The sequence below is a fragment of the Perognathus longimembris genome, chromosome 28, assembly GCF_023159225.1.
Source record: "Perognathus longimembris pacificus isolate PPM17 chromosome 28, ASM2315922v1, whole genome shotgun sequence".
NCBI classification, from domain to species: Eukaryota; Metazoa; Chordata; class Mammalia; order Rodentia; family Heteromyidae; genus Perognathus; species Perognathus longimembris.
This window is the reverse complement of record NC_063188.1, coordinates 68,697,121-68,715,330: the sequence shown is the minus strand read 5'-3', so window position 1 is coordinate 68,715,330 and position 18,210 is coordinate 68,697,121.

Below are 18,210 nucleotides of genomic sequence, written 5' to 3'. Positions count from 1 at the left end.
GTATTGATTTTTGGTCTTTCTCCATGGAATCTAAGGAATCTTCTGCTCCCGAAATTCGATCCTCTGCTTCAGTTAGTTGGACTGTAGGCTAGTTACTTGATTTCGAATCTCTTTTCCTTCTGACTGGTCTTTCCTGATAATTTCCATGTCATTTCTTAGGTCTTGTATGGACTTGTTTACTTCATTAACTTCATTACTTTGGTTTTGAGAGTTGTCTCTCAAATCTTTAAGCTGGGTAGCTATCTTTTAATTTGACTCTTGAAGTTCATTTATCTTTCTATTTGTGGATGCCATGAAATTCTCCATTAATTTTTGCTTTGCCTCCTCACCCTCTAGAATAATTGACTGAAGAGATTCAAACTTTTCATTTATCATGTTTATCAGTAGACTTTGTAGAGCATTTTGAGGGTTCTCTTCTATGTCTGTGGTTGACTGCTCTTCCTGCTGCTTGTTTTGAGTTGGGGATAAGACTTCATTGTTGGCCATCTTTCTTGTGTTTCTTCTTCCCATTTGAATTGGGGATGCCAGTCTACCAGCACCTGTGAGCACCGTTTAAGACCCCATGCAGCCCTTACCAAGCACTGTTGTGTAAATCTTAAAAGTTCACAATTATGAACAGATACCCTGTATACCTGTCTATAAAATTAGATTTGGTGTTCCTAAAGAATGCAATTTCAATTTAACAACTGATCCTGGGCCCTGTATTCAGTAGTTACTTATTTACTGTTACAACCCTATATGCAATTCTTGTTTTTGTAGTAAGTTCTTTTAGGACTGGCTTTCTCTATGAACCCCTTTGATTCACTTGGATTAAGCTGGGATACCCTCTATCCAATAATCGGGAGTCATTGGAGACTGGAGGTCCAGGCAGTAAGTCAGGAGTTTAAGTTGGAGGTAGTAAAGAGAATACAGTAAAATGTATTGGGGAGGGGAGGTGGGGATTTTGGTTTAGATTCAGTGATGTGGAAGTGTCGCGAAGAATAGAATCAGTAGAGAGAATAAGGTTGCAATGATAGATAATGGAGAGTTAGCCGAAAAGAGTGGAGGTGTTCTTCATAGGAACGTAAGTTTTAAAGAAAGAGAACGCAAAGAGAGAAAGAAAGTAAAAGTAGTGGGAGACAGATGCCCACAACAGATAAAAATTATTTAAAAAAGAAAATAAAATACAAAGGAAAAAAAATTAAAAAATCCGAAAAGGAACAACCCAAACAAACAGAAAAGAGAAAAAAAACTTGTTAAAACAAACAGGTAAAATAAAGAACATGGGAAAAAAAACAAAAACAAAAACAACGACGTTTCCGAATTGAAAAATTTTTTTTAAAGTTTAAGAAATGTTGAAAAGATAAAGAAAAAAAAATGGAGTCTTTCCCCCAGTCTCTGGTTTCCTTGTGATGGTCTGCAGTCTATATTCCTGATTGTCTGGGTTTGGCAGAATTCAGCTTGCTCCTCTGTCTGCTGCGGGCTGCAGCCCTTACAGCCTGCCCTTGGATGGCTGTGAACTCAGCAGGGAGGGGCGCCTCTGGCCAGTTTTACCCAGCTGAGAGGTGCTTGCCTGTGAAAGGCTTCTGCCTCCTGCACTGGGCGGCCTCTTTCGCGGGGGTGGCTTTGGAAAGCAGCTCCTTTTCGGGCTGGGAATTGGGCTTCCTCTGTGACAGGACCGTTTAACTGTCTCAGGTTCCTCCGTCTGGTGTTTCTGTGCCGCCAATGGTGGCTTTTTTCGCGTTAAATTTAGAAGTTTTGGTGGGCAGGGCGGGGCACCTCTGGCTAAGCCAAGGCCCAGGGCACGCCTCCCGCCTGGGCAGGGGGCATTCTCCTGGGCAGAGCTGGCTCTCACTATTCGGACCCTCTTGCCCTTTTCAAAGATGGCTAATTTGACCTCGCTTTTCCCAGGCCTGCTTTAGTTCCAATCTGGTCTGACCCTATGCCAGTGGCAAAGATGGCGCTTTGCTCTGGTGGTGGGGGCAGGGGTGCCTTGCCGAAGTTGCTCTGTGGGCGCGAGTGAGAATATATTTTGTGGGGTACTCACGCTTTCTCTGCGAATTCAGGTTATCTGTGCTCAGCCGGTGCCTGGTCTCCGCTGTATGCTTTACCTGCTTGGAGTGCGGGTTGCTGTGCCCGGGCGCTGTGCCGACGCCGGCGCCAGCACCAGCGTGGTGGTGGGAGACTGCCCAGAGCACAAATCTGAGTTTTCAGACGTGCAAAGTTGATTTTTCCTTCCTGGCCAGAATCCCTGTACTGTTACAAATTATGCTGGTTGTATTTCTAGTGGTAAAAGTTTCTATGAGGTGAGAAAACTTCGGTGCTGGAGGGAGCTGAGCTAGTGCACTGCAGCTGCTCTCTGGGTCTCCTACTTCTATCCCCTGAGTATTTTGGAATATCCACCCATTGAATGTGCCCCCAAAGTCTGATATACAAGACTGAAGCAGCACAGGGGAAATGTTTTCTCATTCTGTTAACCTGACAGATCCCAGAGAAGAAGGGATCATAAGACACATTGAGCCACATATGAAAGGCCTCTGAGATCTTTCTCAGTCTCTCTCTCTTTCACACTCTCCCTCTCTCTCTGACTACATACTGAACACAGCATACTTGGCATAGTTGCTGTTCCTCCCAGGAGGACTAGGCATTTCCTCTGGTAGTTGCTTAAGAAAGTTGGTGGCAAAGATCAGCATCTTAGACACTTACCAAGGTGAGGTGAAGGACATAACAAAGAGCTTAGCTTCTTCCTTTCTCTTCCATGTGTTCAGTTCTCCCCAGATGTTATCTTATAAAGTCTGGAGACTGCATTCTTCTTTCTATGAAAATTTTCTGCCCAAGATATATTTTGGGAGATGTGTTTCATCTAGAGATGTTTGACTTTAGTCTTGGTTGAAGGTCATGGCACCTTGGTATCATTGTTGTATAGACAGTTGTTTGAGTTTTTCTGGCACTCAGAGCATGTGGATGTGAGTCCCTCAAGTGGCCATTTCAGTCTGAATGAAGGTAGGTTGCTTTCAATTGCTTTGGAATTTCCACAGGTGATGCCTTGGTGCCCCCAGAGAGGCAGCCCCCAGGCTGACATCTCAGGACTCATTTTGGTCAGGACCAATGTTGGCTCTGAGGAGGCCAGGCCCCTATCTGGAGACTTGTAGAGAAATCTGAGTGCTTCATTGGCAAAGGTCACCTGGTGGGCTCCATTGCTTGATGAGAGAAAGTCGGGAGCAGTGTTATTCTTGGGGTTAGAAAGATGATTTTTACAGCATTCAAGTCTTCTTCACATGGACTAGTTGCTGAAGAATATTTTTTCATGTTTAAAATGAACAAATCCACAGGAGATAAACTCTTCAAGCTATGTATTCTCTGAGTGTGGGGAGGTTCTCTTCAACAGGGTTATCCTTAATCTTGCATGATGCAGAGATGTTGATCAGCTGTAAACATACAGCCTCCAATCACTTCTGAGGTTCTTAGCTTAGCAGCCATCACAGGGGTTGAACCGCATCCTGAGGGGTAAATCAGAGTGCTGTGTCAAGAGTCGATACAGAAAAGCAGTGGGGTCCTTTCAGCGTGGAAATTTTCCCTGGGAGAGATCACATTATTAGGTCTATATAGATATGTTCCAAAACACTATCGTGTCTACTGGTTCTCTCAAATTTTCTGCACAGTTCTGCCACCAGTCCTCATTGTGAGTTACACTGACACCATGTAAAGTGGTACAGGTGCTGTCAACATGGTACAGGTGCTGTCAACACCATCTGCTGGGTCAGTGTAACATTTTCAGGTGCTTCGTAGACCTTCAACTTTGAAATTGAGCATCCAGTAATGCAGATATGTTCTGCATGAGTTTACTTCTGCTCACTCCTTTCTTTCTACTGCTAGTTCCTCTGGAAGTTGATTCTACATAAAGAATCTGATCACATAGGCATTGTATGCATTATTTGCTGAGTGGATATACAGCATTGATATCTATTGCAGGAAGGTGAAGAGATTTCTGAGCATCATCTCCACAAAGCAGGAAAAACAGCAACCAAGTGATGAGATGAATTCCTCACAGAAGGTCAGCATTTCTATTCAGATGGGGGTACCCATCTGCTATGGAAGAATAGTTTGGAGGCTGTTGTGACATGACTTGGAATTCTTCCTGCACATGCAGTTTCAGATTTAGGCTTTTGTTCCTCCCGTCCTGTGAACTGATTACATGTAATATGCTTGGTATGGCATGTGTGTAGACTTGTGAGTCAGTATCCCTCAGATACCTGGAAGGGCTAGCTTGAGCTGGGTGATCTAGAGGGAAGTATGTAGGACCAACAAAAATGTTCATTACCTTCCACAGAAGTGTTTCAGAGTGTGGGCAAGGAGGTTTGAAGCTACATGTGTTTTCTGTCATCACTGGTGCATAGCCCATGACACCTAGGAAAAGTTGGAGTTAACAGAAGGGCCTAGGGAGATAGAAAGACTTTGTTTACTGCTACATTCGATTCTTGGCTCTTCTGTGTGTGTGCTGATGATCCACACTTGCTTGTAAGACATACCTTATGAGAGAGATTGTATCAGCTGGAAACCTTTATTTCTTATCAAGATCTGGGTCCATGTTCTTTCCTTCTGCACTCTTGTGTGGGTCTGAGCTTCACGGGAACTACTTTGGGTGATGGCATAGGTTTTGTGGGCTTTCCCCAGCTTGCTGCCTCTACTGATATATGCACCTGTGTGGCTGAATTTTCCAGCCCCTCCTGTGCAGTCTAGCAGGCATGCTGTCCCTGTTGGGAGCCAGATGTGCTTTGCTCAAACTCAAGTCCCAGGTTGATGACATTTCTGATCTCCCATATGATTGCGAAGATTATTATATACCAATGCATAAAGTCTTTGTGCAATGAACACTTTGCCATGTTAGGTTGTTTTTATAGATAGATTCTAGACGACTTGAAGCCTATAGTGTAGCAATGCAAGTAGGCTCTGCATTATATACACATTACTATTAGGTGATTTTGATTACTGTTTGGGGTCTATTTTGTAAATCACAGAGGGGAAGTGATAGGGTAACATCCTATGAGCCTCTGAATATGGCTCTTTGTTTTCCAGGCATTTCTCTATACATGGTATCACTGTCTGATTGTGATCAGGCTAGTCATGAAAATGCAAGAGAGATGGCTGAGACAGCCTCATAACTCTAAGTACATTCCAATAGAAGCAGATGCACTATCCACTTCAGCAGGGATTTCCCTGTTGGGTATCTCTGTGATATTCTTTCCCTCTCATTACTGAGAGGTGGATTTTTTTTAATAAAATATACTCTGGTTACTCATCTGTACTTAAATAGGTATCTACTTCTGATTGTCACCATGGGAATTGAATAGAGGGGTCAAAACCTTGAGGTTCATTAATTCCCTACATTCAGGGATGAGGTATTCTTTAACTCTCATGCATTCTATCACAACAAGTAGGCCAGAGAATATTTAATACTTCCTGCTTCATTTTATCTCACTTGTCTTGAGTATATCTAATATAAATACTGTAATTCCTTCAACTCTTTACTGCTTAATAACAAGTTAAGACCTTCAATGGAATACTATGCAGCCATTAAGAAGAACGTAGGTATAAGATAATGCTAAGTGAAGTGAACTCCATGTTATGGAAAAGAGTGATATATCACTGATTTAATTACTTTCAACATGCCATGTGAAACCATAGCTTCTATTGTTGATGATCCTCTTGTATCCCTTCCCATGGTTGTACCTGCACTATCACTATATCTTATCTGAGTACATTGGGAACTGTATATACTGGTATTAGAACTAGGAAACTGAAAGGGAATACCAAAATCGAGAGACACAGGATAAACGACTACAAAAGCAACACTTGCAAAAGTGTTTGGTGTAAACCAACTGAACAACTCATGGGGGGAGAATGAAAAGGGGAGGAGGGAGAGAGGAAGGAGGAAGAAGGTAACAAACAGTACAAGAAATGTATCCAATGCCTAAAGTATGAAATTGTAACCTATCTGTGCATCACTTTGACTATTAGAAAATATATATATATAAATAAATATAAAAATAAATAAAGCCATATCTGATGAGAAAAAAAAAAGAATCCAATCTGAGAGTTTTCCAAGCAATGTCAGGAGAACCACAAAGTTAAGCTACCATGACTGAGCAGTGTGGCCTTGACCTTATTTCTTGTGGGTTGCAAATTGTTTTCTAGTGTTTATTTCAGCTTATTTAGAAATATGGTGTATTCAGAAAACTTATTTTTATAGTATTCGCTGACATTTTTGGATTACTGTGTATGACAGTTGCAATTACTATGCTAGAGTTCCTTGTCTTCATTTAATGTTTCTTTCTTCCCCAAATGTTTTGCCTCCACTGTTTTTTTAAGTACTTTATATGTTTCTGCATTCTTTCCTCTCAGCATATTTATTATATTGAATGATTGCACTACACTTTGTAATAATACAAGCCTATTATATAAAGTAATACATTAATATGCTAGTAGTAAAAATATATAAATATATGTAAAAATAATGTGTTACACTTTGAAATAATACAGTCAATAGTATAGTCTATAAGCAATCTAGAAACAATGTAAGTTTCATTTTAAATAACAATATGTTATTCCCTATGTACTCAAGTACCTTCTTGTCTTAGTCTTTTTTTGTACCTAAACTAGAATATTGAATGTTTTATAAGAATAAAAGTGTATTTTTGTGGACTATTCTGTACAGCAGAAGTCACGAATCTGTTGATTGGATCTGGTGAGGGCCTCGTACTACATTATAACATGGAAGAAAAGCAAAACTACAGCAGGTGCACATGGAAGAGACAAGTCCATGACAGACATCCATGCCTTAAGACAGTCTTGCCTCACCATCAGAAATCTATTCTGCAAGAAGAAGAAACTAGGTAGTCAAGCACCTGCCTAGTTAGTATAAGGCCTTGAGTTCAAACCCCAGAACTGCCAAGAATTAGGATAAATGACTTGGGTTAAGGGCTATGGCTCAAGTGGGGCAGTACCTGCCTGGTAAACACAGATGCTGAGTTCACACCCTAGTACCACTCACCACCATGGGGCTTAACTGAGTTTGGCAATAAAGGCCTTTAATCCTTCTGAAACAAAAAAAAGAGAGAACGTAGCTATGTCCTTCACAGAAAAATTGATGGAACTCGAGATGCTTCTGTTAAGGGAAGTAAGCCAGTTACGGAGCATCAAGACATTCACTGTTTAGAAGAAGATTGTGCCAGAAGCGATGGGGAAAACTTGTTTTGGGATGATTCCAGGCATCATGGATGATACCTTGGGGTTTCAACTCTCTATTTCTTGGCATACATCTGTGATTTCCAACTATCTATGGGAGGATTGAAAGTGCAGGGCTATATAGGATCTGGGACCTTGGGGATGGTTGTAGAAGTACTTTCTGGGAACTTTAACCCTGCTCACAGTGTGAAGTGGGTAATATTCTCATTATGTACAATTCATGTCAACTATGACTGCAGGTACCTTTACCATGACAGCATTACAATAGCCACCACTAAACTGTGAAAGGAATTTAATTTTCCTAGGTAGCATTCATCCTGTTCTTAGAATTCATCAGTTGAAATGGACACATGATGACTGCTCCTTCCCTGTTCTATAGGTTCACATTATTGATGTGATCATATGATGTCTCTATGCTCAAGAAAGAATGTGGAAGGAGACTCATTCCTATGGATGCAGAGTGTTGCCACGTGCAAATAGAAAAGAGGCTTTTGTTGAGCCTTTCCAACAAAATTAGGTAAGTGTGATGTCTGAGTGGCAGGTTGGATGCCATCTTTGCTTGTCTTTAATTTATTTTCCCTGTGATGTCGGAGGTGACTTGGGTGGTTAGTGACAGTGGAATTCTACAGAGAAAAGCCTGTATTTCCAATAATCATTCTTATGTGGAGGTGAGTTATTTCCACAAATATGATTTTTCTTGTGTATACCAAGCATTTTAGTTCATAACTATAGTTCCTACTCGTGTTGAGAGATAGAGTTGGTAATATTTAACCTCTATCTTTTTCCTTTATTCTGCATGGGACTGGTGAATTTGTAGCCTGAAAATATTCCCAATGAGAACTACGAGTAGGGTTTATAGGTCCAAACAGTGAGAATGAAACCACTTGAAAACAGAAGAGTCCCTTAAAACTTTCAAGTCTTCTGTCCTAGAGAAGGAACTGGGAACAGTGAAGATGAACTAGTGATGGCCTCTCAGAGCCTTGGCTTGAAGCTTAGAATAGTTAGGTTTAAGAAGGAACTGGAAAAGAAGTATTAGGGAGGAACAAATCACGGATGTTGCTGTGTGGAAGCTCAATGTCTCAACTCGAGAGGGGCTTTGTCCTCTTCTTTGTGTTTGTGTTTCTCCTAAAGGATATCGCTTGCTCAAAACTAAAAGCCCACCTTTTAGTCCAAGTGTGTCTGTACCACTGGTGGAGCCATCCTTGATGAAGAGTTAGTCGGTGAGTGTACAACAGCACAGTATTCCTGCATATATTCTAAAGGACACATAGTTAGTGAGCTTGAGGGTCACTGACCCTCAGGGCTGTGCTCTGGCACAAGCCAAGAGGGTAGGGACAGAGCTTCCTCAGGACATGGGCTTCAAATGCAGTGTTTTTCCTTAACAACTGTGCTTATGGTTACAGCCTGGGCTGCTGGACCCTGCCTGATGTCTGCTGAGCCACGGTAAATTTCTCTGGCTCATGCTCCCTTGTGTCTTGTGCATCTCCAAGACTTGTTGTGATTTTACCTGGTGGTAATCACTTTGAAGATGCTTCTTTAAACTGTGTGTAGTTGGTAGTAGTCAAAGTAACAAAGATGAGGAATACAATTCCCTGGGAACTGGGAATGGCATGAGCTGAGGTACTTCTGCAATTGACCCAGAGCTTTCTCTCATCTCCATGGTTCCACCTAGACCAGATCTCCACGATAAATTAGGAATCTTTAACAAATTGTATTTTAGTTGGAAGAATTAAATATATTTCTATTTCTCCTGGGGTTGGAGATTTTTATATATACAAAATGGAAGCAATCAGACATTGCCTGAAGTACTTGGATGGGGAGGGTTCTATTAGCAGATCCCATGTCATGAGCAACTGACATATCTTGTACACTGTCTTAACTGTAAGGTTAGAGTTGTTTCAAATGACAAAACATGCAACACTGATATTTGAGTGGAAAGCACATAAATTGTGTAAAACGTGTAGGTTTTGCTATGTGTGACTGAAGCTATTTTCTGTGTAACGTGGCATTTTCCTTCTGATGATTCAGGCCAATGGAAGGGTAGCTGAAGACAACACTTTGAAAAGGAAACTAGGGTGTCTAGTTTGGATTCTATACATTCTGAGTCAGTGACCTGTGCATGTGAAACAATGCCAGCAAACCCAGAAGTAAAAGAGTAGTGAGTGGGGACAAAGGTGGGTATGGTCTTGCATGGTAAACTCTAGGTCATTTATGACTTGTGTGTCTGGTAACTCTGGAAGGAAACCCATAGTGTGGCGGCGTGAATTTCCATGTAAGGAAACAGGACCTTGGATCAATGTCACCCCGGTTCTTTTCTGTTGTTTATCAGCTGAGATGTGCCTTGTGCTTGGAGCTGAGTTGCTTTAGGATATTTTCCAGAAAGATCTAAGATATTAACTTGGATGGAGGTCAGAGGGAATTGTCCTCGGGTTGGGACAACTGGCATGATGCCTTCCATAGCTGTACTGAAAAAAGGGAGTTTGGGAGATGTTAGCAAGCACCCATCCATGCCCACACTCTACAGAAAGAGTCCTGTGCTCCTGGGATGAGCTTTGGTCAGGAAGAGCAAGGGATATTTTCCCCTAGAGTAGGGCTAACTAGATGCCATAACTGAAGACTGACTGATGTCTGGCTCTTGGTATGACCTCGCCCTTCTTCAGCCCTGAGGGTGCTGATGAAGCCTCCCACAGGACCAGACTTCTCTAACATTCGGTACTGAATCAAGAAGAGCTGAATAGCACTGTGCTCACTGTAGAATCTCACACTTGTTCAAGGTAGTCTTAGATGCATTGGATAATATAAAAGGAGGGACTCCAAAGCTGCTCTACTGCTTGTCCTTTGAGGTGTCAGGGTTTGTTGCCCTCAATTAGTTTTCCACCATGATGTCTGTTAGCGAAGCAAGGGGCTCTTCTCTCAATTTCTCTGTCCCCTGGGCTGTTGAACATGTCAGAAGCAGTCACAGTTGACTTTGTAAGTAAGGAGCCGGGAGTTGTCCATTAGGATGGATTCAAGTATGTTCTCCCAGAATCTCAGAAAATCCACTGGTGGCCATAGCATCTTGGAGGTAGACAGATAAGGTGAGGAATGCAGAATTCACTGATGTGGAATCTTTTTCCCCAGAAGCTTTGCAGTTCCAACACTAAGAGGACAGGATAGGTCATGTCCATATGGATGGGTGCCTTCCCATGTGTGGGAAGACTTGCGGGTCTGCAGTGCAATTGTCATGCTCCTGAAGGCTAAAGAGTAAACTAGACTGTTCTTCTACTGAATGGAAGCAGCTTCTAGTCTCGCTCTCCTCTAGAAATCCCTTTACATGTGCCCTTATAGATGTGTTTTGCAGGGGATGTGGTTCAGATAATGGTCACCATACCAGTATAAAAAATCCTTGGTCTTCCTGTCAGAAGGGACTTTGTCGAGGTTACAGGGAGAAATTCCCACCTCCTTGGAAGCTGAAATGACTTCTAAGTCAGGAAGGGAAAGACACAAGTCCGTGTGGAGGATGTCTTTAGATGTGAGCATAGCCACTCAATTGTGGAGAAATTGAGAATGCCCGCTTGTGTTCTTATCAGTCTTCAGGATCATAAAGGGATAGAAAAATTGTTAGAAATTTCACTTTTTCTGTGACCTGCTGTGATTTGATTTTGCCTGGTGACAGAAACCAGTGAGAATGTTGTTTGGGGTTATATGATACTCTATTGGAAAGTTTCCAATGTTAAATTTTGTATCTACAGTGAAGATACTCAGTATGGAATCTTGGAGAAAGGAAGACATGGCTATTTTCTGAGAATTGTGCTTAGTAATTTGAAACTTAACAGTTTGTTTTCAACCTCTATATTCTGGGATGCTAAGATTCTAGAATTCTATGAAGATGTGTAGGATATTTGCTTTGATTTTTTAAATTTGTAGATGGAGGTTTCCAGTGCCAGAATAGATATGGGGACTGTTTGATAAAATAGAAAGGAAATGCGGCTCACTCAGTCTGATGAGTATTGGGCATTTTATTGGGTCACTCTTTGTCTACAGCCTTCAGATACTTTTTTGGAGGTTTCACAGGGCTATTGAACTGGTTGGTGACTGAGTGGAGTGAAGAGAGAAGGGACTGCATGAGGTGTTAGTGAGCTGACCCATTAGAGACGACTCAGTCCTGAGCTTGCTGGGTCCACTGAGGGGCCATGAGCAGTGTATCTCAGAATGTCCCTCTGGGTGAAGAGTTTGGCTGCTTACCCCCAATGTGGTCAGTTGAATTACTCTTAGCTTTCCCCCTTAGTATTTCCTGGAAGTGTTGAGATGGGACTCTGGAAAGGAAACAATTGGGGAGTGAGAATGGAGTGGGGTGACACTCCTAATAGCTCAGATGAAGTCAAACCCACCTGACTCTGCTTCTCAAAGGGATAGGACCTGGCCTGATACGACCTACAGCAAAGCAGCTTCCTGTTTCTTTCTTATGATGGAGAGCTGCCTTCTTGGAAGAAATGTGACACTAATGTGCCCCCTATTATCTGCATGCAGACATATATTTTTTCAGAGATTATTTTGTGCATCTTATTTTGTGTGAACTTGGATACTTGACATTTTCCATTTGGGAGGTGTGAGAAGGGCTTGTGTGGTCCGTGGCTACAGAGAGTTCCAAGTTTCCCTCAAAGCCTGTGCCTAACAGAGACCTGGGGATGGGTTGATGTGTGAAACTGAATTGGCTGATAATGGGGCCTGGGAGCAGATCTGAGCTTTCTGTTTTGCTGTGTGGAAATTCGTCCCTTGAACTGCAGAGGGTGCCTGTATTTGGGTTCTTTCCTCTTTGAATTTGTCTGTTTTCCATGATATTCAGCTTGTTTCTAATCTATGAGTGACCTCCTTAAGATCTAAGCCTACTTTAAATGCAACTTCTCCAAAAGCCTTTTTCTCTCCAGACAACAGCTCTGCAGGGTCTTCCTTGAATGAGTAAAGTGTGTGGATTTCTCTTGGGCACCTGTCTCCCCTCTGAAGGACATGCCTCATGGTTCCTGCATTGCACAAACTTCAGTCCTTATCTGACTTGGGCTATCATGGGCAGGCTCTGTCTGGATGTTCATGATCTTTTCCTTCGCAGCTCCATGCTCACATTAGCCTGAGGTGAGGGATCCTACGTGGCAGCTCTGCTGGGCGATAGTGTATTTCCCTGGCCCAGCCCCTTGTGATGAGGTGCATTGTCCAAGTTTGTGATCCACCTTGGTAAGTGATGGTATCTCCATAGGAATTGGTCAACTGCTGAGTCTCCTAGAGATGTAGGTGATCAGAACAGTTTCTTGGGAACTGGGAATCATAATTTGTTGACCAGCCTAGGGAACACAGAGAAGAGAGTTGTAACTGATGGCAAGCAACATGTGAGCATAACCTTGTGTTGGTCACCCTTAGGCCACAGGTGGCTTGCTGTCACCAGAAACTCTGTATGAAGCTCCATTGAATTCAGGCCAGAATGTCCTTGTTAAGAAGCAAAATTCCTGGGGTTGGCACCAGTGCCACTGTATGTTCAATTCTTTACCAGCTAAGATAGCCTTTGTAGCTGAAGCTGAGCTGATCCAGGACATTTTCCAGAAAGCTGTATGATAGAGGTTAGAGGGAGGTGCCCCTCTGGGATGGTGCAGCAGGCTCAATGCTGTCCCCACCGCCGTGATACCAACAAGGGAGACTACAAGGTACTAAGTCTTTCTCAAACTCTGCAGAAGGATCAGTGTACTTGGGATTTTCCTTTTACAAGGTGGGGTATCTCCCTCTGTAGTAGGGCTGATCAGACTGAAGGCTGGTGTCCCGCCCATTTTTCCTCTCAGTTTTGATGAAGCATTGTAATTAGAATGGGAAGAGACTGGAGCACTGGCATGCACCGTTAACTGCACTGTTGCTCCACTGGCAGTGGCTTTCAAGTTTCATGACAGAACAATATGGGAGGGATTCCACAGGCATTCTTATAACAGGTGTCTGTCTCTGATTTATTTTTGTCTGCCCATATCCTACCAACCCGTGATACACCTCCACTCAGTGATGTATATGATATCAGCAAAAGGCTTTTCTCTGACTTGCTCTGTTCTATGGAGTGTTGAGCATAGGATGCAGACCCAACTGAGTATTCCTTATAAGATGGGGGGACATTTATTGTCATTCCCTTAGTATCTCAGAAACGTCAGGATTGGTTACAGCAACTTCAATTCATCCAGCTTGAGGTGGAAGGCAGAAAGCAAGGTATAAGAAACAGCTTTCTCCCCTAAGGCCTGTTCCCCGACCACTGGCAGTAGTGTGCAGAATGTTGAGAAACAGAGCTCTTTGTATTCTTAGCAGCAACTTCCCCCTAAAATTATACAGTGGTGTGGGTACCTACTTGGCATCTCTGCTGTGGTCTCTAGTCCAGAGACCAGGATTGTGAAATCACAATCTGGCATGTTTCTGTAAGGCCACAGTGTCAGCCAGAGTGCTCCTGTGTAGCATGAAAGCACCTGCTAGTCTTGCGATCCTGCTGGGACCCTTTTAGATGCATCCGTGGAGATGTTTGCCTGTAGATAGTGTGTGATTTCCTTTCAAATAGTAGCTGGCACATCAGAGCCCATGGAACATACTCCAAAATGGATCATGTCATAGTCCACATAAAGAAACTATCTGATCACAGTGTAATCAAGGTAGCCCTCAATAAAAAAGGATACCACAGAAACTACCCAAATACTTGGAGGCAAAACCCCTCACTGTTATCTAACACTTGGGTTACAGAGCAAATTAAGGACAAAATTAACGAAATTCATAAGCCAAAATGACAATGAAAATACATCACAAAGAAACTATGGGATACAGCAAAGGCTGTGCTGAGGGGCAAGGTCATTGCCCTCAGCATACACATTAAAAGAATGGAATCAGAACAGATCAAGAACCTCATCATGCAGCTAAAATGACTGGAGAAACAAGAAAAAAATTGAATCTAAAACGACTAGGAGGAGAGAGAACATAAAGATTAAAGAAGAGATAATCCGATTGAGAATAGAAAGACCATTCAACAAATTTATAAAACTAAAAGCTGGTTCTTGAGAAAATAAATAGAATTGACAGACCACTTGCAAGACTTACTGAGAGAGAGAGAGAGAGAGAGAAAGAGAGAGAGAGAGAGAGAGAGAGAGAGAGAGAGAGAGAGAGAGAGAGAGAGAGAGAGAGAGAGACTCATCCGTAAGATCAGGGACTCCACTGGAAAAATTACAACAAATACATAGGTTATTCAAACAATCATAATGAACTATTTCCAGAACCTTTACTCACTAAAGAACAATAATTTTACAGAAATGGATCAATTCTTAGAGAAGTATAAATTCCCCAAACTGAATCAAGAAGAAATAAATCAACTAGATAAACCAATAACTTACAGCGAGATACAGGAGGTAATCAAGAGCCTCCCAACAAAGAAAAGCTCAGGCCCAGATCGATTCACCAATGAATTCTATAAAACCTTCAGTGAGGAGCTAATACCAATACTCCTTAAACTCTTCCGCAAGATAGAAACAGGGAGAAATCCCAAACTCATTCTATGAAGCCAATATTATACTCATCCACAAACTAGGCAAAGACCAATATCACTAATGAACACAGATGCGAAGCTCCTCAACAAAGTGTTTGCTAACAGGATCCAGAAACTGATCAAGAATACTATACATCATGATCAAGTAGGCTTATCCACAAGTAGGCTCATCAAGTAGGCTCATCCCACAGACTCAAGGATGGTTCAACATCCACAAATCAATAAATGTAATTCACCACGTCAACAAAGCTAAGACGAGGAAACACATCATCATCTCAGCCGATGCCCAAATAGCCTTTGACAAAATACAACACCCATACATGTTAAAAACCCTGGAGAGACCAGCAATAAAGGGAACATTCTTTAAAAAAAGAAAAGCCATATACAACAGACCAACTGCTAATACCATATTAAAATGGGGAGAAACTGAAACCATTTCCCCTAAACTCAGGAACAAGACAAGGATGCCCACTATCCCTGCTTCTATTCAACATAGTGCTGGAATCCCTAGCCATAGCACTAAGGCAAGGGGAAGACATCAAAGGGTTCCGCATTTGGCAAAGAAAAAATCAAACTATCCCTATTCGCAGATGACATGATCTTATATGGGAAGGACACAAAAAACTCAGTCCTAAACTCCTAGACCTAATAAACCATTTTGGCAAAGTAGCAGGATACAAAATCAACCCACAAAAATCAGCAGCTTTTCTGTACACCAGCAATGTACAAGCAGAAAAGGAAATTATGGAAATAATACCATTTACCATAGCTAAAAAAAGAATACATCACCTAGGGATTAACCTAACTAAAGACGTGAATGACCTTTTGAATGAGAACTATAAAAATCTAAAAAGGGAAATCAAGGGGACACAAGGAGATGGAAAGACCTCCCATGCTCATGGGTAGGCAGAATCAATATAGCGAAAATGGCCATATTGCCCCAAATGCTATACAAATTCAATGCAATCCCCATCAAGATCCCAGCTACATTCTTCACTGAAATAGAGAAAACAACCCATAAATTCATATGGAACAGCAAAAGACCTAGAATAGCCAAAGCAATTCTAGGCAAAAGAATACCAGACTTCAAGCTCTATTATAGAGCCTTCATAACAAAGATAGCCTGGTATTGCTATGAAAATAGACGTGAAGACCAATGGAGTAGAATAGAAGACCCAGGGAAAAAACTGCATTCTTACAGTCAACTGATATTCCACAAAGGAGCTAAAGACATACAATGGGAAAAACATAGCCTCTTCAACAACTGGTGCTGGGAAAACTGGGCAGCCATATGTAGAAAGCTCAAAGTAGACCCTAGCCTATCACCATGCACCAAGATCAACTCAAAATGGATTAAGGACCTCAACATCAGACCAGAATCCTTGAAACTACTGAAGGTCAGAGTAGAAAAGACACTAGAACTTAAAGACACAGGAAGGACCTTCCTGAATATAGTCCAAGAGGCACAACAGATAGGGGAGAGTCTCAACAAATGGGACTATGACAAAATAAAAAGTTTTGGCACAGCTAAAGGCATAGCTATATGGGAAAAGATTTTCACCAGCACAGCAACAGACAGAGGCCTAATATCCATCATCCATAAAGAACACAAAAAACTAACCCCCTCCAAACCCAGTAAACCAATTATTAAATGGGCAAAGGAGCTACAGAGAGACTGCACAGCAGACCAGATAAAAATGGCAAAGAAACATATGAGGAAATGTTCTACATCCCTGGCAGTAAAGGAAATGCAAATAAAAACAACCCTGAGATACCACCTCACTCCAGTTAGAATGGCCTATACTCTGAACTCAGCCAACAAAAATGCTGGAAGGAGTGCGGGGAAAGAGGAACCCTTCTCCACTGTTGGTGGGAGGGCAAATTAGTACAAACACTTTGAAGAACAGTATGGAGATTCCTCAAAAAGCTCAGCATAGACATACCCTATGACCCAGCCATACCACTCCTAGGCATCTATCCTGAACAACAGGTCTCAGTATATCAAAAAGACATCTGCACATCCATGTTTATCACTGCACAATTCACAATAGCCAAAATAAGGAAACAACCCAGATGCCCCACTACAGATGAATGGATACAAAAAATGTGGTGCCTATACACAATGGAATACTACATAGCAAATAGAAATGATAAGATATTGCTATTCGCAGGGAAATGGTCAGAACTTGAACAAATAATGTTGAGCGAGACGAGCCTAGAACACAGAGAACAAAGGGGCAATGTCTCCTTGATCTATGACTGTTAGAGTGTGTGTGGGGCGAGAAGGGGGAAGACAGTGGAGATCAGGTCTGCAAAACAAAAAACTTCTTTTCAAATGGTATTTCCTCAGGTTTCCGTCATTGGCTTTACGTTATGTATCTAAAACCAAACAACTACTACACATAGAAAGGTTTAGAATAGACCTATCAGTGGATCACAAAGGCTCAACAGCTATGTACGTATGATCATATAAGACGAGGATAGGCAAAAACAACTCCAAGAGAAGAACCCAGGAGGATTCTATTGTTGACATTACATTTAAAGTTGTAGGTGAATTTCCCTTGGCCTACGCCATGTGGTTACTGTATATGATTTCAGTACACTGGGTATTGTATATATGCCTACCTGATCTAGGGAAGAAAAAGAAAAACGAGGGTGTAACATATCACAAGAAATGTATTCACTGCCTTATTATGTAACTGTACACCTTTTGCACAACACCTTGTCAACAAAATTTAATTAATAAAAAAAAACTAAATAAAGTAAAACCATTTTGTAGCAAAATAGTTGGGGAAGAAAGGGTGCATGTAGGAAGAACCAAGTTTATTCTAACTAAGGGACTGTATGTTAAATCTATTCTCTACACAAGTTTCATCTTCATTTGAGATTGAAGTTGTCAGAGGGGAGTGGTTTCTTTAGTATTTTGTGATGACTCTGGCTTAGAACAAACTGTCATGTAAGTATTCACAGAAAACCCATGTAAGCTGGGAAGCAACGCGAGTGTTGGTAGTTTCTTTGTTTTAATCAGTTGAGGAGTTCTTAGACTGTTACCCAACAGTAGCATCTGCAGTGAGATGTGTCCTATCTGAAAGAATCTGTAATCCTTGTGGGTCATATATTGAAATTATATCAAGTCATCTGAAAATAAAGTCTATGGGATTATTCTGTAGACTTCAGTACCTAAAAGAATGACCACATAAAGCAGTCCATTCAATAAAGGAGGAACAAAGGAAAGGAGCTAATATTTCTCAAGTATCAGACACTATGGTAAGGGATTTATATATTATCTCTTGTTAAATCCTCATAGTAACACTACTGTGTGGATATTACTATCTTTTTTGTTTAAGAAGAAGGTGAGAATTTAATTAAAGGCATGTAGTGAGAAAAAAAGAATAATCACTTAGTAGGAAATACTTTCAAATTCAAGCCAAACTAAAATTGCATTTCCAATGTATTATCGT